General features: G+C 42.0%; 1 protein-coding gene across 5 annotated transcripts in view; it reads right to left on the minus strand.

Annotated features, from left to right (window-relative positions):
• The window catches only part of mei4 (meiosis-specific, MEI4 homolog (S. cerevisiae)), a 383,891-nt gene that overhangs the window by 73,372 nt on the left and 285,337 nt on the right, over positions 1 to 25,182 (minus strand). The window lies entirely within an intron of this gene.

Below are 25,182 nucleotides of genomic sequence, written 5' to 3' on the forward strand. Positions count from 1 at the left end.
CATTAGTATATATTAAATTAAAGGGGGGGGGATAATGAATAAAATAAATAAAAAAAATTAAATATTCAGTTTCCATAGTGCGAGAAAAAAAGTGATGTTACCATAGTGCAGACAATTCTTTTGCAATGTTGGAGCAGTCCATGATTAGTGTTTCAAGGGGAAGTTCAAGAGCTGCTCTTGAATTGAGAGATACTAGACTTCAGGCTTGTGCCTGAAGGTAGCAGTGAGAAGAGGTTGTGACCAGAGTGATTGAGCCCTTTATGATATTTGCTGCTTTCTTGAGGCAGAACCTCACATAGATGTCTTCAGTGGAATGGAAATTGGAGTTTATGGGCCTGGCTGTGTTTGTTAACTTCTGGAGCCTCTATATTCATGGGCATTCAAATTCCCAACCCAGGTTATGATATAACCAATCAGTATACTTTCCACAATGCACCTACATAAGTTTGATCAAGTATTCAACAACATGCCAAATCTCCCTGGACTTCTTATAAAGTGAAGGTGTTGGTGTACCTTCTTCAATGTTGCCTTGATGTGCTGTGTCCCAGATAGATCTTCTGATATGTGAGCTCCCAGGAATGTGAAGGTACTCACCCTCTCCACTTCTCTCAGACAGGAGTACCATAAGTAACATGGGTGTGCTGGTGGTTCAGTTGAATGACAGTCTGTGGCAAACTGTCAAACTCATTCACCTTGCCACAGACACTGGGGATAAGTGGAATACTCTGACCACCTGGTTCCTGACTGATCTGAGGTCCCATCCACTTCAAAAGTCCTAAGGTGAAGTCAGTAAATTGCTTCAAATTTCTGAGTTTCAATGGGGTGTGGCATGTTTTGGTTGAGCTCTCCTAGAAGAGTATTAAATAGTCAAAACTTGAAAACCAAGATTTTCTTCATCAAGAATGGATAAAACTAGCACAAAGAAGACAAGGCAGCTGAGAACAAAGACTGAAGAAGCTCCTATTCAACCGGAAACATCGAGTGAATGTCTGAAAAGGAGCGGTACAAAAATGGTGATGGGATCAGCTGAACCAGGAAAAACTGAGGAGTCGGGTTAAGAATTGAGCATAATCCTGGAAAAAATTGAGAATTTGAGTAACCGATTCTTAAATGTTGAAATGATGATGAGAGATATGACAGAGAAAATGACTGAAATAAAAGAGATTATGAAGGCCTGATGGGGAGAATGGGTCAAGCAGAAAGTGAATTGACAAAACGCATAAAAAACTTGAGGCTTTAGGGAAAAAAAAGCCAAAGAATGGGAGTTGGATAAACAAGAACTGCTTGACAAAATTGACAATGTCTGAATTATTGGACTAAAGGAAAGAATCGAGCGAAGAGAGCTGGTGAAGTTTTTTTCAAAAATGGATCCCACAAGAGTTGGGAGAAGACAAACTTGCAGAAAAACTGCACTTCAAGAGAGCACACTGAACACTCGGACCCAGAGGAGCCAGTGACCCGAGACCAAGACCAGTTCTGGTGAGACTTTTAAGCTAGTGAGATTAGGAGATAATTCTGGGAGCAGCATATGATTATTTTAAGCAGAATAATGGCCCGCCTGAGGTTGATCATGAAAAGGTACTTTTGTTTCAAGACTTTAGCCCGATCTTAATTAAACAAAGAAAAGAATTTGAAGATGAGAAAAAACAACTATGTGCTTAAAACATGAAATACTCAATGATGCATCCTGTGATTTTGAGGGTCAAAGTAGTGGAACATAAACTGGTGATTTTTCAAGACCAAGAAAGAGATGGAAGTCTTTCTGTGAAGTTGGTTTAAAAAAAGAGATTAAGGTTGCTGAAGGAGAAGATTATGAAAATATTTATAATGGAACTAAGTAAAAGTAGTAAAAGTTGTATTTTTTAAATTTTTGTTAAACCTTGTATTTATTGTTTAAAAGTAAAGTGTATAGAGATGCTCATGGAGTGGTAGCAGGGTGGAGACTCTGGTCTAAGGGGGAGAATGGCACCTGGAAAGGAGTAGAAAAAATGGTGCCAAAGAGAGGGGTTTTTCTTCCTCAAAAGATTCTGCAGGCTTTTACATGGGGTTTTGTCTGTTTTTGTTAAAGGGGAAGGATCGCTTTATAAATTAAAGAGTCAAAGAGATTTTATTGTTAAAATATTGTTTTAAAAAGATTATGGATAGAATATTAAAATTTATTAGTTTTAAAGTTAATGGCATTAACAAACCAGTGAAGAGAAAATAGATCTTGGCATACCTAAAAGAAATTAAATGCAGATATAGTCTTTTTACAAGAAACACATCTCACCAAATTGGAACATGCAAAATTAAAAAGAGGATGGTTGGGACAAGTAATATAATCTTCATTTGGATCAAAAGCAAGAGGAGTAGCGATTTTAGTTAATAAAAATATACCAATAATAATAGAAGAGACATTAACTGATCAACCTGGAAGATTTGTAATGGCATTCTATAAAATTTATGCAGAATCATGGATGTTTATGAACATTTACACCCCAAATTATGACAGTCTTTATGAGGGATGTCTTTTTAAAAACTGCAGGGAAAAGTAAAAATATATTAATTGGAGATTTAAATTTTTGTTTAGATCCAAATTAGTAAGACCAATAACAAGGGCAAAAGCTGCAAAATTGACATTGCAATTCATGAAGGATTTAAATTTAATTCATATATAGAGGCTCAACACCTTAGAAAGAGACTATTTATTCTACTCAAGGGTACATGATTCACTTACAAAGACTGACCTATTTTTAATGTCTGCCCAATTACAAAATAGAGTGGTAAAAATTGAGTATCGGGCAAGACTTAAATCAGACCACTCACCATTAATGTTAACTATTACAATAATGGACAAGCAAGAAAGAATATATAGATGGTGTCTTAATACTATATTATTAAAGAGGAAGGATATTTATGAATTTATTAAGAGACAGATAGAAATATTTTGTGAAAACAATCTTCCTTCCACTGACAACAGTTTTATAAAATGGGATACACTCAAAACTTATATGAAGGAACAAATTATTTATTACACTAAAAATCTTAAGAGAGAATATGCAAGAGATTTAGTCTAGAGAAGGATATAACAAAATTGGAAAAAGAGTATCAGATATCAGGAACACAAGAAAAATATAGAAAAGAAAAAAATATATTAAAAACTAAAAAGTATTATGAACTAGGAGATCAGACACACACAGTATTATGTTGGCAGGTTAAAGCAAAGGAGTCATCCAAAATGATAAATACATTAGAAACAGAAGCTGATACCCTAACATAATCAAAAATAAATAAATAATATGTTTGGACAACACTATATGAAATCAGAATTAGTAGGAGATGAAAACGAGATGGAAGAATTTTTAACAAATGTTGAACTTCCTGAATTAGAAGAGAGAGAAAAAGATGACATAGATGCATCTTTTACAAGGAAAGAAATAGAGAAAGCTCTGGGTGCTTTACAAGCTATTAAGTCCCTGGGGGAAGATGGATTCCCTCCTGAGCTCTATAGACAATTTAAAGATTTGTTGATGCCCCTTTTGATGGATGTGTTGGACCAGGCGGTGGAGACCCAAACCCTCCTGGAAACTTTTTCAACTGCTATAATTACGGTGCTACCGAAGAAAGGTAGAGACCCATTAAAAATCTCATCATACATACCAATATCATTTCTGAATGCAGACTATAAAATTCTAGCAAAGGCACAAGCCAACAGACTTTTTGAGTATTTTGAGTATTTACCAAAATTAATGTGTCCAGATCATATAAGATTTTTTAAAGATCTAGCCTAAGTAGATTATTCGATATAATACATATGGCAAAATCAAGGTTGAATCCAAACATAACTATTTTTATAGATGCAAAAAAGGCATTCAACCAACAAGAATGGTCTTTCTTATATAAAATGTTGGAAAAATTTGGTGTAGGTAGAAAATTTATGAATTTAATAAAAACTCTTTATCATAAGCCACAAGCTAAAATTATAACTAATAACCAAAAGTCATCTATTTTTCCCTTGACTAGATCGAGGGAAGGGGTGTCCCCTGTCACCAGCACTATTCATCCTAGCTATGGAACGGAGATTATAAGAAGAGTTTCGATATTAAAGGCTTCAAAGTTGGACAAGAAGAACATAAAATTAGTTTATTTGTTGATGATGTGCTATTATATATGTCTGACCCAGCTGAATCACTGATAAGATTACAAACATTATGAAAGAATATCAGGATATAAAATAAATATGGATAAAAGTGAAATAATGCATTGCAGAATTTTGATTATGAAAGATACCAAAAAGGTAGACTTAAATGGAAGAAAAATGGAATTAATTATTTAGGAATAATGACAGTTAGTAATTTACAGAATTTATATAAGCTTAATTATACTCCTCTAAAAGAATTAAATATTTAGGAATAATGACAGTTAGTAATTTACAGAATTTATATAAGCTTAATTATACTCCTCTAAAAGAAAAAAAAAGTACAGAAATGGAAAGATCTGCCAATTACATTAATAAGATGGGTAAATTGTATAAAAATGAAGGTAATGTCAAGACAACAGTATCTCAACTATCATTTATTGCACTAACTAAAAATTTCTTTAAATTATTACATAATTGTATAAGACAATTCCTATGGGATAACAAAGAACCAAGGATTGCACTAGAAAAGTTAATATGGGATAATAAATTAGGAGGACTTAGACTTCTGGATTTTGAGAAGTATTATCCATCAGCACAAGCAAGATTTCTATAATCTTTCTTTGAAGAAAATAGTCCCTCTTTATGGATTCAAATGGGACTTAATTCAATAAAAGAGGGGACAGTGAAGGACTTTATTTATAATGGAATGTAAGGTAATTAACAAAAAAAACACCCAGATAATCCTATATTAATATATGATTAGAATATGGCAACAAATAAATTAATGTATCAGGAAAAAAGGAGGTACTGTGGTGGCCCGCAATTGCGGAGATCAGGCTGGCACATCGTGCGGCAGCAGACACAGTCAGAGATCACTAAAGCGACTCCTAGGACAACGAACCGGTGGGAGTAGAAACTGGGGCAGCATCAGACCAACAGCCCTAAAATAGCATTGGTCAAGCTGCCCAGCTAACTCAGCAGAAACAGGCTGGGGAAGAAGGGCATTCATATGAATGGATGTTCCCACCCACTATTATTCATATGGATGACTCAGTTAATCAGCAAAAATGGCAGGAACTTGAACAGTATAAAAGCAGCCTTTCCAGCCCTAATAAAAGAGTGAGCTTAACCTGCTACACTGAGTGTGTGTGTGTTTCTTTGCAGCGGTCAGCTACAATTGATAACCCCGATGGTTTAGAAGGAATCTAAGCCAAGCAATGGATAACGAAGCAGCAGTCAGCACAGTGGGCCTGAAGCTCTCGACCTTTTGGACAGTTCGACCCGCATGTGGTTCGACCAGGCGGAGGCTCAGTTCCAGATTCAGGGCATCACAGCAGAGACCACCCGGTACTACCATGTGGTCAGCGCCCTGGATCCGCAGACTGCAGACAGAGTGGCCAACTTTATCCATAGGCCATCATCGGAAGGCACTTACACTGCCTTCAAAGAGCTATTAACCGAGACATTTGGACTCTCACAGTGAGAGCGAGGAGACAGATCCCCATTGGCATTCATCAATGAGATGCTGGCCCTCCTGGGAGATGAGCAGCCTGGCATCATGTTTGAGCAGGCGTTCCTGAAACAGATGTCTGAAGACATCCAATTGTTCCTGGCGGATACGGATTTCACCGACCCCTGGAAAGTCTCAGCACAGGCAGACATTCTGTGAAAACAAACAGAAGTGCTTGGCTACCTTGGGGCTCGTAAAAAAGTCCCGCAATTAGACCAGAGCAGTCCCAACCAAGGAACGGCAGACGAGTGGCAGGAGCGAGTCCAATGACAGATGGTGCTTCTACCACCAGAGATGGGGCAATGAGGCCCGCTGATGCCAGACCCCTGTAAGTTCCAGGGAAACGACAAGGCCAGCCGTCGCTGATGGCCATGACGGCTGGCCACTAAGAGAGCCTCCTGTACATCTGGGACCGCCTGTCCACCAGATGCTTCCTGGTGGATACAGGAGCAGAGGTCTGCATGATACCCCCAAGAGGGTTGGACACTAGGCACAGGCTAGCAGGACCCACGTTGAAGCCTGCCAACAACAGCAGTATATGGACCTATGGCACTCGTAGGGCTGAGCTGCAGTTCAGGGGCAGTCACTTCTTGTGGGAGTTCACGTTGGTTGCAGTGGAATAAACACTCCTCGGAGTGGATTTCCTGTGAGCCCACAGCCTCCTAGTGGACCTTGAGGTTAAGTGACTCAACCACACCGAGACCTACCAGACCATCGCACTGAGGGGCGCTAGATTTCCGGCAAAGCCCCTGGACTCTGTCCACAGTTTGGAGGATGAGTTCTCCAAGGTGCTAGCGGGATTCCCACAATCTTTTCCCCTCAGTTCACAGTGGAGTTGCCTCAACACGGCATCACACATCACATCCTGACCAAGGGCCCATCTCTCCACGCAAGGGCGAGACAACTTCCCCTGGAAAAACTCCGACTGGCCAAGGAGGAGTTTCACAAGCTCGAGGAGTTGGGTGTTCTTCGACGGTCAGCCAGCCCATGGGCCATGCCCCTGCACATGGTGCCTAAAGCAGCTGGGGGCTGGAGATCATGTGGCGATTATCACCGGCTCAATAAGGCCACAACCCTGGACTGTTACCCCATGCCACACATCCAGGATTTTGTGGCAAACCTGCACGGAGCAACAATATTCTCAAAAGTGGACCTCGTGAGAGGATATCACCAAATTGTGGTGCATCCTGATGACATCCCTAAGACGGTCATTATCACTCCATTTTTGAGTTTGAGGATGCCATTCAGGCTCAAAAATGTGGCACAGACATTACAGCAATTGATGGACGTAGGGGGCCGAGACCTGGGTGGCACTTTCGTCTACCTTGACGATATCCTTATGGCAAGTAGAATCCGATGGGAACACTTTCAGCAACTCTGAAATCTCTGTAGTCATCTGCAGGAGTTTGGCCTCACTATCAACCTAGCCAAATGCCAGTTTGGCCTGAACACCATTGACTTCCTGGGCCACAGGATTACAAAGGGCAAGGGTCACACCACTGCCCGACAAGGTAGAGGCCATCTGCAGCTTCCCGAAGCCCAGTACAACCAAAGGTCTGCAGGAGGTCGTGGGGATGATAAACCTTTATCGCAGGTTTATCCCAGCAGCTGCCCGAATGATGCGCCCTCTGTTCATCCTGATGTCCGGCAAGGAGAGGGACCTGACCTGGGACAACAAATCCGCATGTACGTTTGTGGAAACCAAAGAAGCCCTGGCCAAAGCTGCACTCCTGACGAACCCCAGACCAGATGGACCCAAGGCCCTCACAGTCAATGCCTCAGGAACAGTGATTGGTGGAGTCCTGGAGCAGCAGATAGAAGGAAGTTGGTACCCACTAGCTTTCTTCAGCAAGCATCTGTGGCCCCTGAACTAAAGTACAGTGCTTTCGATAGAGAGCTGGTGGCGCTGTACTTAGCCATCCGCCACTTCCGGTACTTTCTTGAAGGAAGGGCATTTATGGACCACAAACCACTGACTTACGCCCTGGCTAAAATCTCTGATCCCTGGTTGGCCCGCCAACAGAGACATTTGTCTTACATCTCGGAGTACACCACCGACATCAAGCACATCTCAGGCAAAGACAACGTGGTCACGGACGCCTTGTCAAGAAACAGCATCCACTCTCTTGTCAACAGTCTGGACTTTGCAGCACTGGCAGAGGCACAGTCACAGCAGCAGGATGATGAGGTCCCGCAGTACAGGACCGCTGTTACAGGCCTTCGGCTTCAGGACGTTCCATTCGGCACAAGTACTGCCACCCTCCTGTGCAACGTGGCCTCTGGACAGGTTCGACCTATTATCCCAATCGCATGGAGGTGATGAGTTTTTGACTCCATCCAGGGACTGGCACATCCATCCATCAGGACTACGGTCCGGCTGGTAGCCAGCAAGTACATGTGGCATGGATTGCAGAAACAAGTCCGGGGGTGGGCTAAGGCATGTACGCAGTGCCAAACAGCCAAAGTGCAGTGACACACCAAGGTCCCCCACAGCCTTTCGAGCCAACGGAACGCAAGTTTGACCACATTTACGTGGACATAGTGGGACCCTTGCCAGTCTCTCAGGGTTTCCGCTACCTGTTCACAGTGGTCAACTGCTTAACCCGGAGGCCAGAAGGAATGCCCTGGCCGACACATCCACCAGTATCCAGTGCCAAAGCACTCCTCTCATCCTGGATTGCAAGATTTGGATTGCCACAGCACAACACTTCTGACCGAGGCGCACAGTTCACCTCCAGTTTGTGGACCGAAATTGCCAACCTGTGGGGTGCTCAGTTACACCATACGACGGCATACCACCCGCAAGCCTATGGCATGGTGGAACGTTTCCACAGGCACCTCAAGACCACCCTCATGACCAGACTCAAGGGCCCCAACTGGGTGGACGAGCTACCATGGGTACTATTGGGCATCCGAACAGCACCGAAAAAAGACCTCCACGCATCCTCTGCTGAACTCGTCTACGGAGCCCCTCTCACGGTTCCCAGGGATCTCATTCCACAGGCCAGAGGACAGCAGGAGGAGTCAACCACCTTCCTAGACAGGCTGTGTAAAAAGGTTGAACCTGGCTCTGATCCCACCCTCCAGACACAGACAAGCCAAGTCCAACATCCCCAAAGAACTCAAGAACTGTGAGTACGTGTTTGTACGCAGAGGACCCCCATTCACCACTGCAGAAGTCATACAAAGGTCCCTTTCAAGTCATCTGGAACAATGGAGCCATCTTCGAGCTAGACATCGGTGGTAAACCAACAATCTTCACTACAGATAGACTCAAGCCTGCCCACACAGACCCAGCAGAACCCGTGGAGACACAAACACCTCGACACAGAGGCAGACCACAAAAGACTTTGGGGACTATACCTACAGACACTATAAACTGTAATGCCGGTTCTGGGGGGGGGGGGGGGTCATGTGGTGGCCCGCAATTGCAGAGATTGGGCCGGCACATCACGCAGTAGCAGAGGCGGACAGAGATCGCTAAAGCGACTCCTAGGACAACGAACCAGCGGGGATAGAAGCTGGGGCAGCATCAGCCCAATAGCCCTAAAATGGCATTGGTCAAGCTGCCCAGCTAACTCAGCAGAAACAGGCTGGGGAAGAAGGGCATTCATATGCATGGATGTTCCCGCCCGCTATTGTTATTCATATGGATGACGCAGTCAATCAGCAAAAAACGGCAGGAACTTGAACAGTATAAAAGCAGCCTTTCCAGCCCTAATAAAAGAGTGAGCTTAACCTGTCACACTCTGTGTGTGTGTGTGTGTGTGTGTGTGTGTGTGTGTGTGTGTGTGTGTGTGTGTGTGTTTGTTTGTGTGTGTGTTTCTTTGTAGCATTCGGCTACAGTAGAGTATATCTCTGAGCACACCATTATGTAAAAATGTACAACTACGGATAAATCTGGGTAACAAAATATTTAATTCATGGCGTGACAAAGGAATAAGCTATGTTGATGATTGTTATATGGAAGGATCTCTTATGTCTTTTGAACAATTAAAAAATAAGTATGGAGTAGTTAATGGGACATTCTTTTGCTCCTCCAGTTAAGATTGTTCTTAAAGAAAGATGGGTCCACAACAGTATCTGATAGATGTTTTCGATGTAAAAAAGAAAGGGGAACAACAATTCATGCAATCTGGACATGTGAGAGAGTAGAAAAAATTTGGGATGATCTCAATCAGATATTAAATAAAATAACAGAAAACAATACACCAAAGAATCCAGAGATCTTTCTCCTAAGTAACATAAAAAATAAAGAATTTGGAATTGACTTGGAGGATGCACAAAAAAGATTTGTTAAGATAGCCCTAGCTGTAGCAAAAAAATGTATTATGTCAACCTGGAAATTGGAAGATAATTTGAAAATACAACAATGGTATATAGAAATGAATAAATGTATTCCATTAGAAAAAATAACATATAGTTTAAGAAATAATATTGAAATATTCGAACAAGTATGGGAGCCTTACATTAAATACAATAGCGAAAACCTACCGGGAACAAACATTACCTAAGTTGATGGAAGGAGAAGAGAAGAAAAGAATGGACTCAGTAGAATTTCTGGTGTATTTTTGTTGAATGACAACATTGTCTGACTGGCTTAATGCAACCTAGATTGTATACCTAAAATGGATGAGAGGGGGGGGGTGGGGGGGTGGCTTGGGAGGAGGGAGGGGGGGGGAGAAAAAGTCACTGTATATGTGTGAAAAAGAAAAAGTGTATATCATGGCTAACGTGATTTATGGTGTGAAAAATAAAAAATTTAAAAAAAAAAAGAAAGAAAGAAAGATGGGTCCAAACTTGGCCCCACCTGAAATTAATGAGATGGAAAGAATGATTTGGCTGGGGAATACACCTAAATTTATATCTAAAATGTACTTCGCTCTCCAAAATGAAAGTGCAAAACTAGGTTTACAGAGATTGAGAGAGAGAGAGATGGAGTTGGATTTAGGAGTTGCAATAATGGAAAGATGCCGGTCTGATTGGTGTTTGGAGCATGACGTCAATTATAAATGCAAGATATGGATTTGTTCAATATCATTTTCTACACCAATTATATCTCACACCACAGAAATTACATAAGTCAAAATCAGAAATATCAGAGATGTGTTTTAGATGTGGAATAGAAATAGGAACGTTTGTACATGCTACATTGTCGTGTGTGAAAGTCAGACCTTTCTGGCAGGATATTACTAAAACATTAACAAGGATAATGGGTGGCCTTGCGGATGACTCGGAGCTTTATCTTTTGGGCAATTTTATTGAAATTAGTAATAAACTAACTAACTAACTAATAAAATTTCATTTGTTAAAATAGCTAAGAAATGTATTGCGATTACTTGGAAATCTGACTCTCCTCTACAGATGACACAATGGAAGACAGATGATAAGTTATATGCCTATGGAAAAAAAACCATACAATCTAAAGAACAAATATAACATATTTATAAAAATATGGCAGCCATATTTGGACAATATAGGGGCCTAAATACAATAAAAAAGGTGCTACTATTATAAAAATATAAATGACCTCCTCAATGACAACTTCCTTTTTTTAAACCCAACAGTGTACAGATTTATACTGTGAAGGGGGTGGGAGGGAAGGGGTTGTTTTGTAAGAAAAAGTTTGCATGGCTTGGGCTGAGCAGGTCCCCGCTGATAGAAATTGTTTTCTTGAGTCACTGCTTTTTAACCATGTCCTTGATGGAATGAAGACTAATGACCATGATGGTGCTGGCCGAGTTTACAACCCTCTGTGGTCTTTTGCTATCCTGCACATTGGCATCTCCGTTCTGGGTAGCGATGCAATCAGTATGCTCTCCATGGTACACCTGTAGAAATTTGCAAGATTCCTTGGTGACATACCAAATCTTCTCAAAGTCCATTTTGGTGGATTTACACCTGTTAGTGGAGTTACAGCTCTGGAGATGCATCAGTGCAGTTACAACCCTGAACACATGTCAGTGGAGTTACAGCCATGGACACATGTTAGTAGAGTTACAACACTGGGCATGTGTTTGTGGAATTACAACCCTGAACACCTGTTAGGATAGATACAAACCTAGACACATATTAGTGGAGTTAAAAAACTGGGCACGTATTAATGCAGTTACAACCCTGGACGCATCAGTACAGTTAAAGCCCTGGACATATGTTAGTAGAATTACAACACTGGGCATGTATTTGTGAAGTTACAGCACTGGACATGTGCTAGTAGAGTTACAAACCTGGATGAGTGTTAATAGCAGTACAACACTGGACACATGTTCATATGAAAATACAAATATTATTTACAACACAAAGCAGTTAACAGGACGCCCGGACTCAAACCAATCTTGCCCTCATGAAGTTATCTGAGAGACAAGTATCTGCAGAAGGTGTGTAGAACTACAAATGCACAAGTTAATCTGGGTTAACCACAATGATTCCCCGAGGTATGCGCAAGACTGCACTCCCACCCTTTATGGCTCATGCCTCACAATTAGTCCTGCAGTGCTGATTGCGGATCACAACCACTCCAAAGGGAGTAACAAAGGGAGAGATATCCAAGATTACTTACAACTGGAAGCAAACAACAAGATATTCATGATGTCACCAACCACTACACCATCTGCCTGTGCTGCTGTGCTGGTGATGCTTCCCTCCCAGATGCACTGAACATCTTCTGAACATTTTGAGGCAAAAAAACAATGTGGCAGAGAAGATCAGGGGTTGTGCCTTACAGTGGTCGATGTGAGGAGAGTGTTAGGCAAGGTAAACCCACAGAAGCTGCTGGACAGGTAACATTCCCGGCAGAGTGCTCAGGGCACGTGCAGCTCAGTTGGCAGATGTTCTCACCGATATCTTTAACATCTCCCTGAGAAGCTCTGTCGTCCCAATGTGCTTCAAAGCCACTACCGTTGTCCCCATGCTGAAGAAATCGTCTGTGTCCTACCTCAATGACTACCAACCTGTCGCACTCACATCTACCATCATGAAGTGCTCGAGAGGCCCGTCATGGGGCACATCAAGCCCCTGCTGCCCCATCACTGGACCCCTTGCAGTTTGCATGTAGATTCAACTGCTTTACAGATGATGCCATCACCACTGCCCTCCATCTAGCCCTCACCTATCTGGAAAATAAGGACACGTATGTTTGAATGCTGTTTATTGACTTTAGTTCGGCATTCAACACAATCATACCTCAGTACCTGATAGGGAAGTTGAGCCTGCTGGATCTAAACACCTCCCTGTACAATTGGATTCTTGACTTCCTGTCAGGGAGACCTCAGGCAGTCTGGATCGGAAACAGCACTTCCAAGACCATCACACTCAGTACGGGGGCTCTTCAGGGCTGCATGCTTAGTCCACTACTGTTCACTCTACTAACTCATGACTTTGCAGCAAAACACAGCTCGATACGCATCATCAAGTTTGCTGACGACACGACCTTATTAGTAAGAATGACGAGTCAGCCAACAAAGATAAGGTGCAGTCACTAACAGGCTGGTGCAGAGCCAACAACCTGTATCTGAATGTTAAGAAAACAAAAGAAATGGTGTTGACTTCAGGAGGGCCCCGGGAATCCGTCAAGATTATCAAGTTCCTTGGTGTGCACTTGGTGGAGAATCTTACTTGGTCCCTTAACACCAGCTCAAAGAAAGCCCAGCTGTTCCTTTAATTCCTGCGAAGGCTGAGGAAAGTTCATCTTCCACCCTCCATCCTCACAACATTCTACAGAGGGTGTATTGAGAGCATCCTGGTTTGGAAGCTGTACCTCCTCGGACCACAAGAAAGGATAGAGAAGTCAGCGGAAAAGGTAATTGGAGTTCTCTTCCTATCATGATGGATATCTACAGAAAATGATGCACACGGAAAGCAATAAATATCGTGAAGGACTTCTCACACCTTTTTTCTCTCTTGTGCCATCTGGTAAGAGGTAGTGTAGCACTCGGACCCTTACGTCCAGATTTGGAAACAGTTTTTTTCCAAAAGCCATCTGGTTCCTGAATTCCAAGAACATATGTGGATAATGTACTGTGGAGTTTTATTGTAGATGTCTTAATATTTTAACTTCTAGTTTAACATGTAAATCAGCTCCATGGTCTTGGAGAAACGCTATCTCATCTTTACCATGCAATGTATGGTAAGAACGACAAATAAAGGTGATGACTTGACTTGAATACAATCGTAAATAGGGTCCTAAAGAGAGCTTTTGGCACATGGGCCTTCATACATCAAAGTACTGAGTAAGGCACCGTCACATGGTTAGCATTTTGCTAATACAGTGCCAGTGACCAGGTTTGAATCCGGTGCTGTCTGTAAGAAGTTTGTACGTTTTCCTCTTATCTGCGCGAGTTTCCTCTGGGCACTCTGGTTCTCCCCCAACCCTTCAAAATGTATGGGGTTATAAGTTAATTAGGGAACTTAGGCAACACTGGCTCATGGGCAGAAAGGGTGTTTTAGAGTGCTGTATGACTAAATTCAAAATTTAAATTTAATTAAACACTTTTAATTTATACATTTAAATTTATAGGAGTTGGGATGTTATTGGTAAAGTTGTACATGGCATTGGTGAGGCTAATTTGGAGTATTGTATGCAGTTTTGTTTACCTAACTACAGGAAAGCTATCAATAAAATTGAAAAAGTGCAGAGAAGATTTACGAGGATGTTTGCGAGACTCGAGGAACTGAGTTACAGGGAAAGGTTAATCAGGTTAGGACTTTATTACCTGGAGCACAGAAGAATGAGGGCTATGATAAAGGTGTACAAAATTCTGATGGGTATAGATAGAGTAAATCCAAATAGGCTTTTTCCCCTGAGGTTTGATGAGATACAAACCAAAGGAGATGGGTTAAGGGTATAAGGTGAGAAGTTTAGGGGCACATTGGGGGAAATTTCTCATAGAGAGTGGTGCTAGTATGGAAAGAGCTGCCAGTTGAAGTGAATGCAGGCTCAACTTTAACATTTTAAGAAAAAATTAGACAGGTACATGGGTGGTAGGGGCAAGGAGGGATATGGATTGGGTGCAAGTCAGTGGAATTAAGCAGAAACATAGTTCTTGACTAGAAGGGTAAAAGGGTCTGAAGGAGAAGGAGCACAAGCTAACAGGTATGAGGTAGAAGGTGGATACAGGTTAGGGGTGAGGGTAGAAGAGAAAGAAGCTGAGAAGTGATGGGCACTTGACCACATCAGCTGCAGATTTTCATTGTTTGTTAGCAAGTATTGAGATGGCAGAAATGTGTTTCTGTACTGTACTTCTCCATGAGAAAGAAACCACGTGTCCCTTTGCACTCAATGCAGACATGGTCATCAGGATGACATTTGTTGCAGTGAGCACAATTCTCTTGAATTTTAATTGTTGTGTTCTTTTGTGTTATTTTGGTCAATTTAGCAGAGATTGTGCTGATAACTATGAGGAAACCAAATAGATTTGAAGTTTGTCCCATATTAAGAATTAAAATTCTGTCATGCTAATTTTTCATCCAGTTTCACAGGTCATTTTCCATTCAGGATTGACATAGTAAGTCAATTGGTAAAATGGCATAATTGAAAATCCAATTACTATATAAAGAGCAATTTTGCATTCAGTGTACTGCTTGTAAAATAACAAAAGTTTTTTTTCTCTCATTATCATTTTAGGAACTGAAATAATATCTTCCTAAAACCTAAGGCTGAGAGAAGGAGGCATTTGTGACGCTGTTGTTTACAGTGAGGTAATACTGCACTGGTTGCTTCTCATTGTGTTTGGAAGAATTCATGCCAGCTGTGAAATAATCAAATATGTCAAGTGTACAACTATGGCCAGATGTGAAGATGAGGCAAGACACTATGAAACAAGCAGAAATTGGGATGAAGATAGTTCTTGGCAAGTTGCACAGTGAAATGGCCATGAGGGTTATGTTCCAAATGAAAAAGGAAACAGAGCAGTTTGCAAACGTCATCTGTATTCACAAGGGTTAAGAGCTTTGGTGAACGTGCTCCATGTCTAAAGCACCTTTGTTAAGGACAACCCGACCATTTCTATCTATACCTACATAGAACATAGAATAGTACAGGTACTCCCTGACTTATGACCATAATTGGGACCGAAGGATTGGTTGTATCTCGAAATGGACAAAAGTCAGGGTCCTTAGGCTAGGTACAGCTGATTCCTGTGCAAATGCGTGAGTCTTCGGTGGGGATATGTGTAGATGGTTTGGGTATTGGAGTTGGGTTGGCACATGCATGAGAGTTAAAAGCCCTAACGATATTGAATTCACGCCCTTAACCCTCGCACTTGTGCCAACCGAACTCCAATATGTGAACCGTGCATGCGCCAACCGAAGATTTGCACATGCACACTGGAATCAAGATGGCCACGTGCAGCCTACAGACCCTGGGACACTGACTAACAACGTAAGTACATGCATTTTGGCTCTTACATGCCTGTGCCCTGTAATAGTTTATCAAATACAACATAAACTGTGCAAATTTTATATTTTTTCTTTATATTTTAAAATAAAATTTTGGCCATATGTGCACATGGATGCAAGTCGCATAGGTCACGTCGGGGAGTGCCTGTACAGTTGAAGCCCTTCAGCCCTCGATGTTGTGCCAACCCATGTATTCCTTCCCTACCTCATAACCCTCTATATAATCCAGGTGACTGTCTAAGAGTCTCGAAAATTCCCCCAATATTTCAGCCTCCATCACTGTTCCCGACAAGGCATTCCAGGGACCCACAACTCTCTGTGTAAAAAACTTACCCCTGATGTCTCCCCTAAACTTCTCTCCCTTAACTTTGTACATATGTCTTCTGGTGTTTGCTGATCCTTAGGAAACAGGTGCTGGCTGTTCTCCCTACCTATGCCTCTCATAGTCTTGTAGACCTCTGTTAATTCTCCTCACATCCTTCTATGCTCCAAAGAGAAAAATCCTAGCTCTGCTAACCTTGCTTCATAAAACTTGTTTCCCAATCCATGCAACATCCTGGTAAATCTTCTCTGCACCCTCTCCATGGTTTCCACAACTTTCTTAAAATGAGGTGACCAGAACTGAACACAATACTCCAAGTGTGGTCTTACCAAAGATTTGTAGAGTTACCACATGACCTCTCTACTCCTGAATTCAATCCCCCATTAATGAAGCTCAGCATCCCATAGGCCTTCTTAATTATCCTATCAGCCTGTGCAGCGACCTTGAGGGATGTATGGCTTTGAACCCCAAGGTCCCTCTGTTCATCCATACTCTTAAGTAACTGACCATTAACTCCATATCAGCCTTCTGATTTGTCTTTCCAAAATGCATCACCTCATATTTATCCCGATTAAAATCCATCTGCCATTTTTCTGCCCAACTCTGCATCATGTCTATATTATCTTGCAACCTTAGACATCCTTCAGCTCCATCCACAACTCCTCCAACCTTCATGTCATCCACAAACTTACTGAAGCATCCTTACACCTACCATCTCTTATCCAGGTCATTTATAAAAATCACAAAGAGCAGGGGGGGGGGGGTCCCAGAACAGATCTCTGTGGCACTCCACTAGTCACCAACCTCCCGGTAGAATTCTTTCCTTCCACTACTACTCTCTGCTTTCTTTCTACAAGCCAATTTTTTATCCACACAACCAAGGTTCTACTGATCCTGTGCCTCATGACTTTCTGGATGAGTCTCTCATGGGGGAATCTTGTCAAATACCTTGCAAAAATCCATGTAGTCTACATCTACCCCCCTACCCTCATCAACTTTTTGTACCTCCCCAAAAAACTTAGACTCATGAGGCATGACCTTTTCTTCACAAAACCATGCTATCCTTGAGAAGACTGTACTTCTCCAAATGCTCATAGATCCTATCCTTAAGAATCCTCTCCATAAATTTGCACACCACTGAAGTCTATCATTCCAGAATTCTCCATATTACCTCTTTAATAAACAAGGAGGCCACATTTACCAATCCTCCGACATCTCCCTTGCAGCCAAAGGATTCAAAAATCATAGCTACTGCCCCAGCTGTCTCTTCTCTCACTTCCCACAGCAGCCTAGGGTATATCGTGTCTGGCCCCAGGGACATGTTTTTAAGAAGATCCAACACTTCTGCTTCCTTCAATTCCATTGCTCAGCACACAGGCCTGTTCAATTTCGACCTCACCATGATCAAGGTCCTCTTCCCTTGTGAATACTGACATAAAGTATTCATTTAAGATCTTCCCAACCTCTGCTGCCTCCAGGCACGTTGCCTCCCTCATTCTTTAGCGGTCCCATTTTCACTCATGTCATCCTTCTGTCTTCACATGTGCATAGAATGTCTTGGGGTTTTCCTTAATTCTGAATACCGTGGCCTTCTAAGTAACAGGGACATGTCAGTCACAGGAGTATACAACCTAAGACAGAGGAACAGGAGTAAGGCATTCACCCCCTCAGGGCTGCTTCCCCATTCAGTGAGATCATGGCTGTTTTGATCTTGGTCTCAGCACCATCTTCCTGCCATATTTATCAAGTTCAAGTTTATTATCATCTGACCACTTATAAAACCAGACAAAACAACATTTCTATGGACCTTGATGCATACACATAATACACAGCGCACAATAATCACAAATATAGAGAAATATATAACATAAAATAAATATGTTTAAATATTTCAGAATAATTTACTTGTTTCATTAGTAAGAGACCCCAAGGTTACAGGACAAAATTCATCAATTTCACAGCCAATGGGAAGAATCTATTTCCCAGCCTGGTCGTCCTGATTTTGATGCTCTTGTATATCCTTCCTGATGGTAGTGGATCAAAACTATCGTGTGATGGATGCTATGGATCCTCAATATTTATTTGAGTTCTATTTTAGTAATGCTCCCAGTGAATGTCATCAATAGAGGAAATGGAGACTCCATTGATCTTTTCAGCAGTTTTGATGATCCTCTGTAATGACTTCTGGTCTGATATTTTGCAGATGATGCAGCCAGACTCTTAATTGTCTGAATTTCCCCACAAAATACCAAAAATTTGTCAATCTTCTCCTTGAGTATTTTCAGCCACTGAATCCACAGCTTTCTGGTGGGCAATTTGAAAGCATCACCACACACTGAGAGAAGAAATTTCTCCAAACTGCCCTCTTTAGTGGGCAACCTCTTACTCTGGAACTATGCTCCTGAGATCGAGATAAGCCTGTGAGGGGAAACAATTCACTCCACCTGTAGACAGCTGCTGCCATCGGCTGCTCTGCACCCGATGCAATCGCATTGCAGCCACCGTACTCGTAACAGCGCACTGCATGCACAAGCATTGTGAGGGCGTATTAGTTGAATTGAGAACTAGCATGGAGCAGATGCCACATTATGGGCTCTCTCTCTCTGTACCCTATTTATCATGTTTGGTTGTGTTCAGTAAAGGCTTTTATTTGGTTTACCTCATCCGTTGATTTAACTCGTTATTCAGCACACAAAAACAAACATGGTGTCAGAAGTGGGATCAAGAGCGCCCCAAGCTGAAGTTTTCCAATCGCAAATCAGTCATAGTGAGTAACCACAACCATGTTTTGCATGGACGCCATAATGGCAGACGGATTCAGGCAGCCCGACCCACTCATGTTTGATGGAAATGTGACAGAAAACTGGCATATCTTTGAACAGGAATATGACATATTCATAGCATCAACACATAGCAACAAGGCTGCCTATACCAGGGCAAACATTCTGTTAAATATGGCGGGCCCAGAAGGCATTGAAAGGGAGAGGCCGTTTGTTTACGCATGCGAAGTGTGTTATGGGAACCTCATTACCAACCTGGCTGAGTCGAGAGAGGACTCCGAATGTTTAAAGCGTAAATACAGAGAAATATGCAACCCTCAGAGAAATGTGACAATGGAAAGGCACAAATTCAACATGAGAGACCAAAGCCTAACGAGACAATAGAAATCAGGGTGAAAACCTACAATTTCAGCACATTCTGTGAGGAACTAATTAAAGACAGAATGGTCTGTGGCATTTGCGACGATAATATGCGAAAAGCACTCCTGTAAGACAGCGAACTGACACTAGCAAAGGCAATCGCAATGTGCTTTGCAAATGAAATTACTGAGGAAAACAGTAAAAGGCTAGCCACTCTATAACATTAGGCCACAAGCATCGACGCGATACAGGCGGGACTGGTGAGCAGTCAGTGGTTAAAGGTTAGAAGTGTTAAGGGCCCAGAGGACCCCAAAACCCAGCAGCAATAGAAATTCACCAAGACAAATGGTTAGTTAAACAAAAGCTGTTTTTAATTTTCTTTAAACATAAAAACAGGATCAAACTTTAACTTATTAGTATTAACTTAACCTAACTTAATTCCCTTCTAATTCTAAGCACACGTGTATGTAATGTGCATAAGTTCAGAAAAGTTCTTTGATTCATAGTCCAATCTCACTTCTCACTCCTCCAAGTTCACCAGTATTTTATACTGTGCACAGAACTTAACATTTATGAATTTTCACCAAGCTCTGGTGCTTAAAGGTAATTGGTTCCTGCTCAGGAAGATTTTAGTTGGTTTCAGAGAGAGATTTGTTACTCGTTGGACACACACAAACTGATGCCTTCTGATCAGCCACTTCAGTGTGTAGCTGAAGAAACTTTCCCCATCAGGGCCAAATGATAACCTCTTCTTCTGCTGGTCACCACAGAGTTCCTTTTGTTTTCCTTATTTCAGGTGAAACATTCTAGCCAGTAACTTCCTCTTTGGACCACAAGGGTTTTCAACAGGCTGAACTCAGAACTCACAACCAGTTTTCAAAATGGGGTTTAAACAAGATGCCAGCTTACCATGCTGCAGCCTCCAAAAACCACTGCAGAAAACTGATTCTCTCTCTCTTTCTTAAAGAAAGCCTGTTTGGTCTCTTCCTTCTCTCTGGAAAACTACATGAACTTCTTAACTTCTTAACAAAACAATAATCCATTACTCCACAACATGTCCAATTAACACCTAATTGTGAAGTCTTGAGCTCAGGTTCTTCTATTTGCACCTCCTTATGAAAACCTTTAGGAAAACAGTTTTCATTGTCCCTACAAAGGCCCTGGGCCCCGGAGTGTCTGGTTTGAGCAAAGCTTTTGCACTTTAAATGAGATCTGTTTGGTGAAGTGTTTGCATTGTTTGTGACCTACACTACTCACACAATTTATCTCCTCCAAAAACTTATCTATATAATGCAATATCATGTCATTGTGGACATTCAACTGGACGGAAATAGTCAATCCATGCTGCAAGGCTATGAGCCTAGTCTATTATGCAGGCAGCAGAATCCAGACCAGTGGCACGACGCGGTTCTGGTGTTTCATACAAGATCAGCTCCATGTGTTAAGCTTCTTCATGGTCCACAAGGATGACATGCCTCTGCTAGGCCTCAGTGCGTGCCATCGATATCAACAATTTGATCAGAAAGTTTGCAAATGACACAAAGATTGGAGATGTAGTAGACATCAAGGATGGCTTTCAAAACTTGCAGTGGGATCTGGACCAACTGGAAAAAAGGACTGCAAACTGGCAAATGGAATTTAATGTGGACAAGGGTGAGGTGTTGCACTTTGGGTGCTAACCAAGATAGGACATAGCCAGTAAATGGTAGGGCACTGAGGACTTCAGAGGGATCTGCGTTTTCATATGAATAATTCCCTGAATGTGGTGTCACAGTGGATAGAGGCATAAAGAGAGCCTTTATAAATCAAAGTATTGAGCACAGGAGATGTTATGGCGAATTTGTATAAGACAAATTTGAGGCCAAAATTGGAGTATTGTATGCAGTGTTGGTCTTCTAACTACAGGAAAGATATAGATAAGATTAAAAGTGTGTGGAGAAGATTTACAATAATGTTGCCAGGAAATTAATTACACAGAAAGGTTAAACAGATTAGTACTTTATTCCCTGGAGCAAAGAAAAATGAGGGAAGATTTGATCGAGGTATGCAGAATTCTGAGCAGGTTTTTTCTACTGAGATTAGGTGAGACAAGAACTTGATGGGTTGAGAGTGAAAGGTGAGATATTTCACGAGAACATTAGAGGGAACCTCTTCCTGCAGAGGGTGGTGAGAGTTTGGAACAAGCTGCCAGATGAAGTGAATGTAGACTCAATTTTGATATTTAAAACATGATATTTAAATCATGGTTGTTCTGACACACCCAGTGGGGTCACCATGTGCTGATTCTGGAAATGAGGGGAATTCCTCTCCCACACTAACACCAGTTCCTCCTCTCCTCATCGTCATCCCATTTTCTCACCAGTTCCTCACAACTCCCATAATCCACCTTTCTCCAGCACTCCCTCCCCACCTCCACTATCCTCCCTCTATAGAAGTCCATCCCTCCCCCACATCTCCTCCACCAGCAGTCATTCCTTACCCCATTCCCACCACTCTCTCTTCTCCAGCAGCTCCCAGTGGGCAGTTGTCAGTGGAAGGCAGCCAGCCTTTACCAATGACGTCCCTGCCCTCACACTTCCAACTCGCCCCCAAACTAGTGCTGGAGACTGACCACCAGAGGAGGGAGGGGCTCTCCAGCAGGAAGCAACTGAGAATATCAGTTTACTGAAAATGTTGTGTCCATTTCTGAATTCTGTTAAAAAGGATAAAATGGGTGGCACATTTGGCAGGGGCAGCACAGTTGGTGTAACAGTTAGCACAACATCTTTACAGTGCCACCGATCGGGACTGGGTTTTGAAACCTGTGCTGCCTGTAAGGAGTTTGTACATTCTCCCTGTGACAGCGTGGGTTTCCCCGAGGTTCTCCACCTTTCTCCCATATCCCAAAGAGTGGTGAATTGTTAGGTTTATTGGCTGTTGAAAATCGTCCCTATTGTATAGGTGAGAGAGAGAATCTGGGGGGAATTGATGGGAATAGTATTATGGGTTACGGGTGATGGGACTGCCCTGTGAACTGGTGGTGACTAAATGGGTCGAAGTGGTCACCTTCAATGTGACAAAGTAACTGTGATGAATTTGACTGGGTTGGGTATGGGGCAGGGGAAACAAACCCTGACCAAGGATTGGGCTGGAAGTACGCACGAGTCACTCAGCCCACGGGGAAATTGATGAAGGTATTTAAAATTCATCCCATGAGGAAAGAAGAGGGACATGGTTGCCAGGAAATAAATTACACAGAAAGGTTAAACAGATTAGTACTTTATTCCCTGGAGCAAAGAAAAATGAGGGAAGATTTGATCGAGGTATGCAGAATTCTGAGCAGGTTTTTTCTACTGAGATTAGGTGAGACAAGAACTTGATGGGTTGAGAGTGAAAGGTGAGATGTTTCACGAGAACATTAGAGGGAACCTCTTCCTGCAGAGGGTGGTGAGAGTTTGGAACAAGCTGCCAGATGAAGTGAATGTAGGCTCAATTTTGATATTTAAAACAAATTTGGACAGGTACATGGATGTGAAGGGTGTGGAGAACTATGATCTGGGTCCAAATCAATAGGACGAGGCAGAATAATAGTTTGGCATGGATCAGATGGGTTAAAGGGCCTGTTTCTGTGCTATAGTATTCTTTGGTTCTATGGATCAATGGGAAGTGAGTTCAGAGACAATGATCTTGACATACTCTCTGGATTGAAGAATGGCAAATGTGTTCCCTTGCTCAAGAAAGATAATTGAAAGAATGCATCAGTGGTAGGAACACTACTGGAGAGGATTCATAGCGACAGGATTTATGAGAAGCAAAGTTTTCTTAGGAATAGACAGTGAAACATGAAAGTCTGTAGACACTGTGATTGTAGTCTAAACACAGAAATGCTGAGGGAACTCATCCAGTCTTACAGTATCTGTAGGAGGTAAAGATATATTTCCGATGTTTCCTTGACCCATTCTGTGCAGGTCAATGGAACTGGGTAGAATAATGGTTTAGCGCAGTCTTGATGGGAATAGCCTGTTTCTGTGCTGCAGTGTTTTATTGTTCAATGGTCAAAGTGCATTCACAAGGCTTTGAACTGCAGAACATGCCTCCTCAGACCTACTCTGTCCCTCAGGTGCAGAACATCAGGTCAAGTTGGGTTGTGTTGTAAGACCCTCCATGTCTTGGACAGGGAGTACAGAAGACTACAACTCAGAGAGAGATCTGGGTTCAGCTCAATTTTGCACAGGCTAAGAGCTGTCTGATACCACCAAGGTGTCAGACAATGACCAGCTTCATCAAGGAACTCCAAATGGCTACACTTGACACTCAATGGCATCCGCATCACCAAGTCCTCCAAGGTTAATGCAATGCTTTTATAGTGCCAGTGGCCTGGTTCTGAATCTGCTGCTGTCTGTGAGGAGTTTGAACATTCTCCCACAGGCATATGTGGGATTTCCTCCGGTGCTTCGTTTTCCTTCCACCCTACAAAATGTACACGCTTAGTAGGTTAATTGGGTATAATTGGGCAGCACAGGTTTCAATGGCCGGAATCGGTTTCAATCGTATTGTAAATAAATGTAAAATTTTAAATTTAAATTTATCACTTCTCTGGGGTCACCAATGACCAGCAACTCAGCCAGACTAGCCACATGCATATCACGGCTACCAGAGGAAGTTCAAGGCTGTTTAACTTGCAGCTTACCTGCTGACTCCACAAACTATATATTTCTATCACCCCAGTTACTTGCCCAGTTTAATTACTGCAGTAATGTAGGGAAAGCCAGTCAGATTCCCTTTGTATCTGTTACATTGAGATTTCAACTGAAAAGTTCTGCCATGAAATTATTCTCAACAGAGCTTAGAATAGCTTTTTGCCCTTAGCTAATTGGTGTTTTTTTTTTGAACTAGGCATCTTTCTCTTCAAAATAATTTACACCCATTCCTCTTACACACATGGGGTAAACAAAATCATAACATGACAGATTACCTTTCATTAATGCACACAGCAGGATAACTACTGCAACATAAAACACAGGAGCAGGCAACACAACATCTGTTGAAAACAAATAAATTAATGGTGGAACATTAGAATTTTTCAAAAAGAACTTTTAATGAACTTTAGAAATATTCTATAAAATGTATTGATGATGCTTACATTCATCAATGATATAGATAGTTCTATTTTTTCTTCTGACCAGTGGAATTTCAATATAGGTCCAGTACAGGATGAACTTCAGTTCTGATCCCTCCCACTCCTTCTTGTTTGCCACTTGAATCAACAAAGCAAATAGTCCTCTTTTAAAAAAAATTTTTAAATTTAGATATACAGCACATAACAGGCTATTTTGGCCCACAAGTCCATGCCACCCAATTAGCCTACACCCTTTGTACATTTCGAATGGTAGAAGGAAACCGGAGCCCCCAGGGAAAAACCCATGCAGACACAGGAAGAATGTACAAACTCCTTACAGGCAGCACAGGTTTCAAAACCCAGTCCCGATCGGTGGCACTGTAAAGATGTTGTGCTAACTGTTACACCAACTGTGCTGCCCCTGCCAAATGTGCCACCCATTTTATCCTTTTTAACAGAATTCAGAAATGGACACAACATTTTCAGTAAACTGATATTCTCAGTTGCTTCCTGCTGGAGAGCCCCTCCCTCCTCTGGTGGTCAGTCTCCAGCACTAGTTTGGGGGCGAGTTGGAAGTGTGAGGGCAAGGACGTCATT

This window comes from Narcine bancroftii, chromosome 4 (genome assembly GCF_036971445.1).
Source record: "Narcine bancroftii isolate sNarBan1 chromosome 4, sNarBan1.hap1, whole genome shotgun sequence".
In the NCBI taxonomy this organism is placed as follows: Eukaryota; Metazoa; Chordata; class Chondrichthyes; order Torpediniformes; family Narcinidae; genus Narcine; species Narcine bancroftii.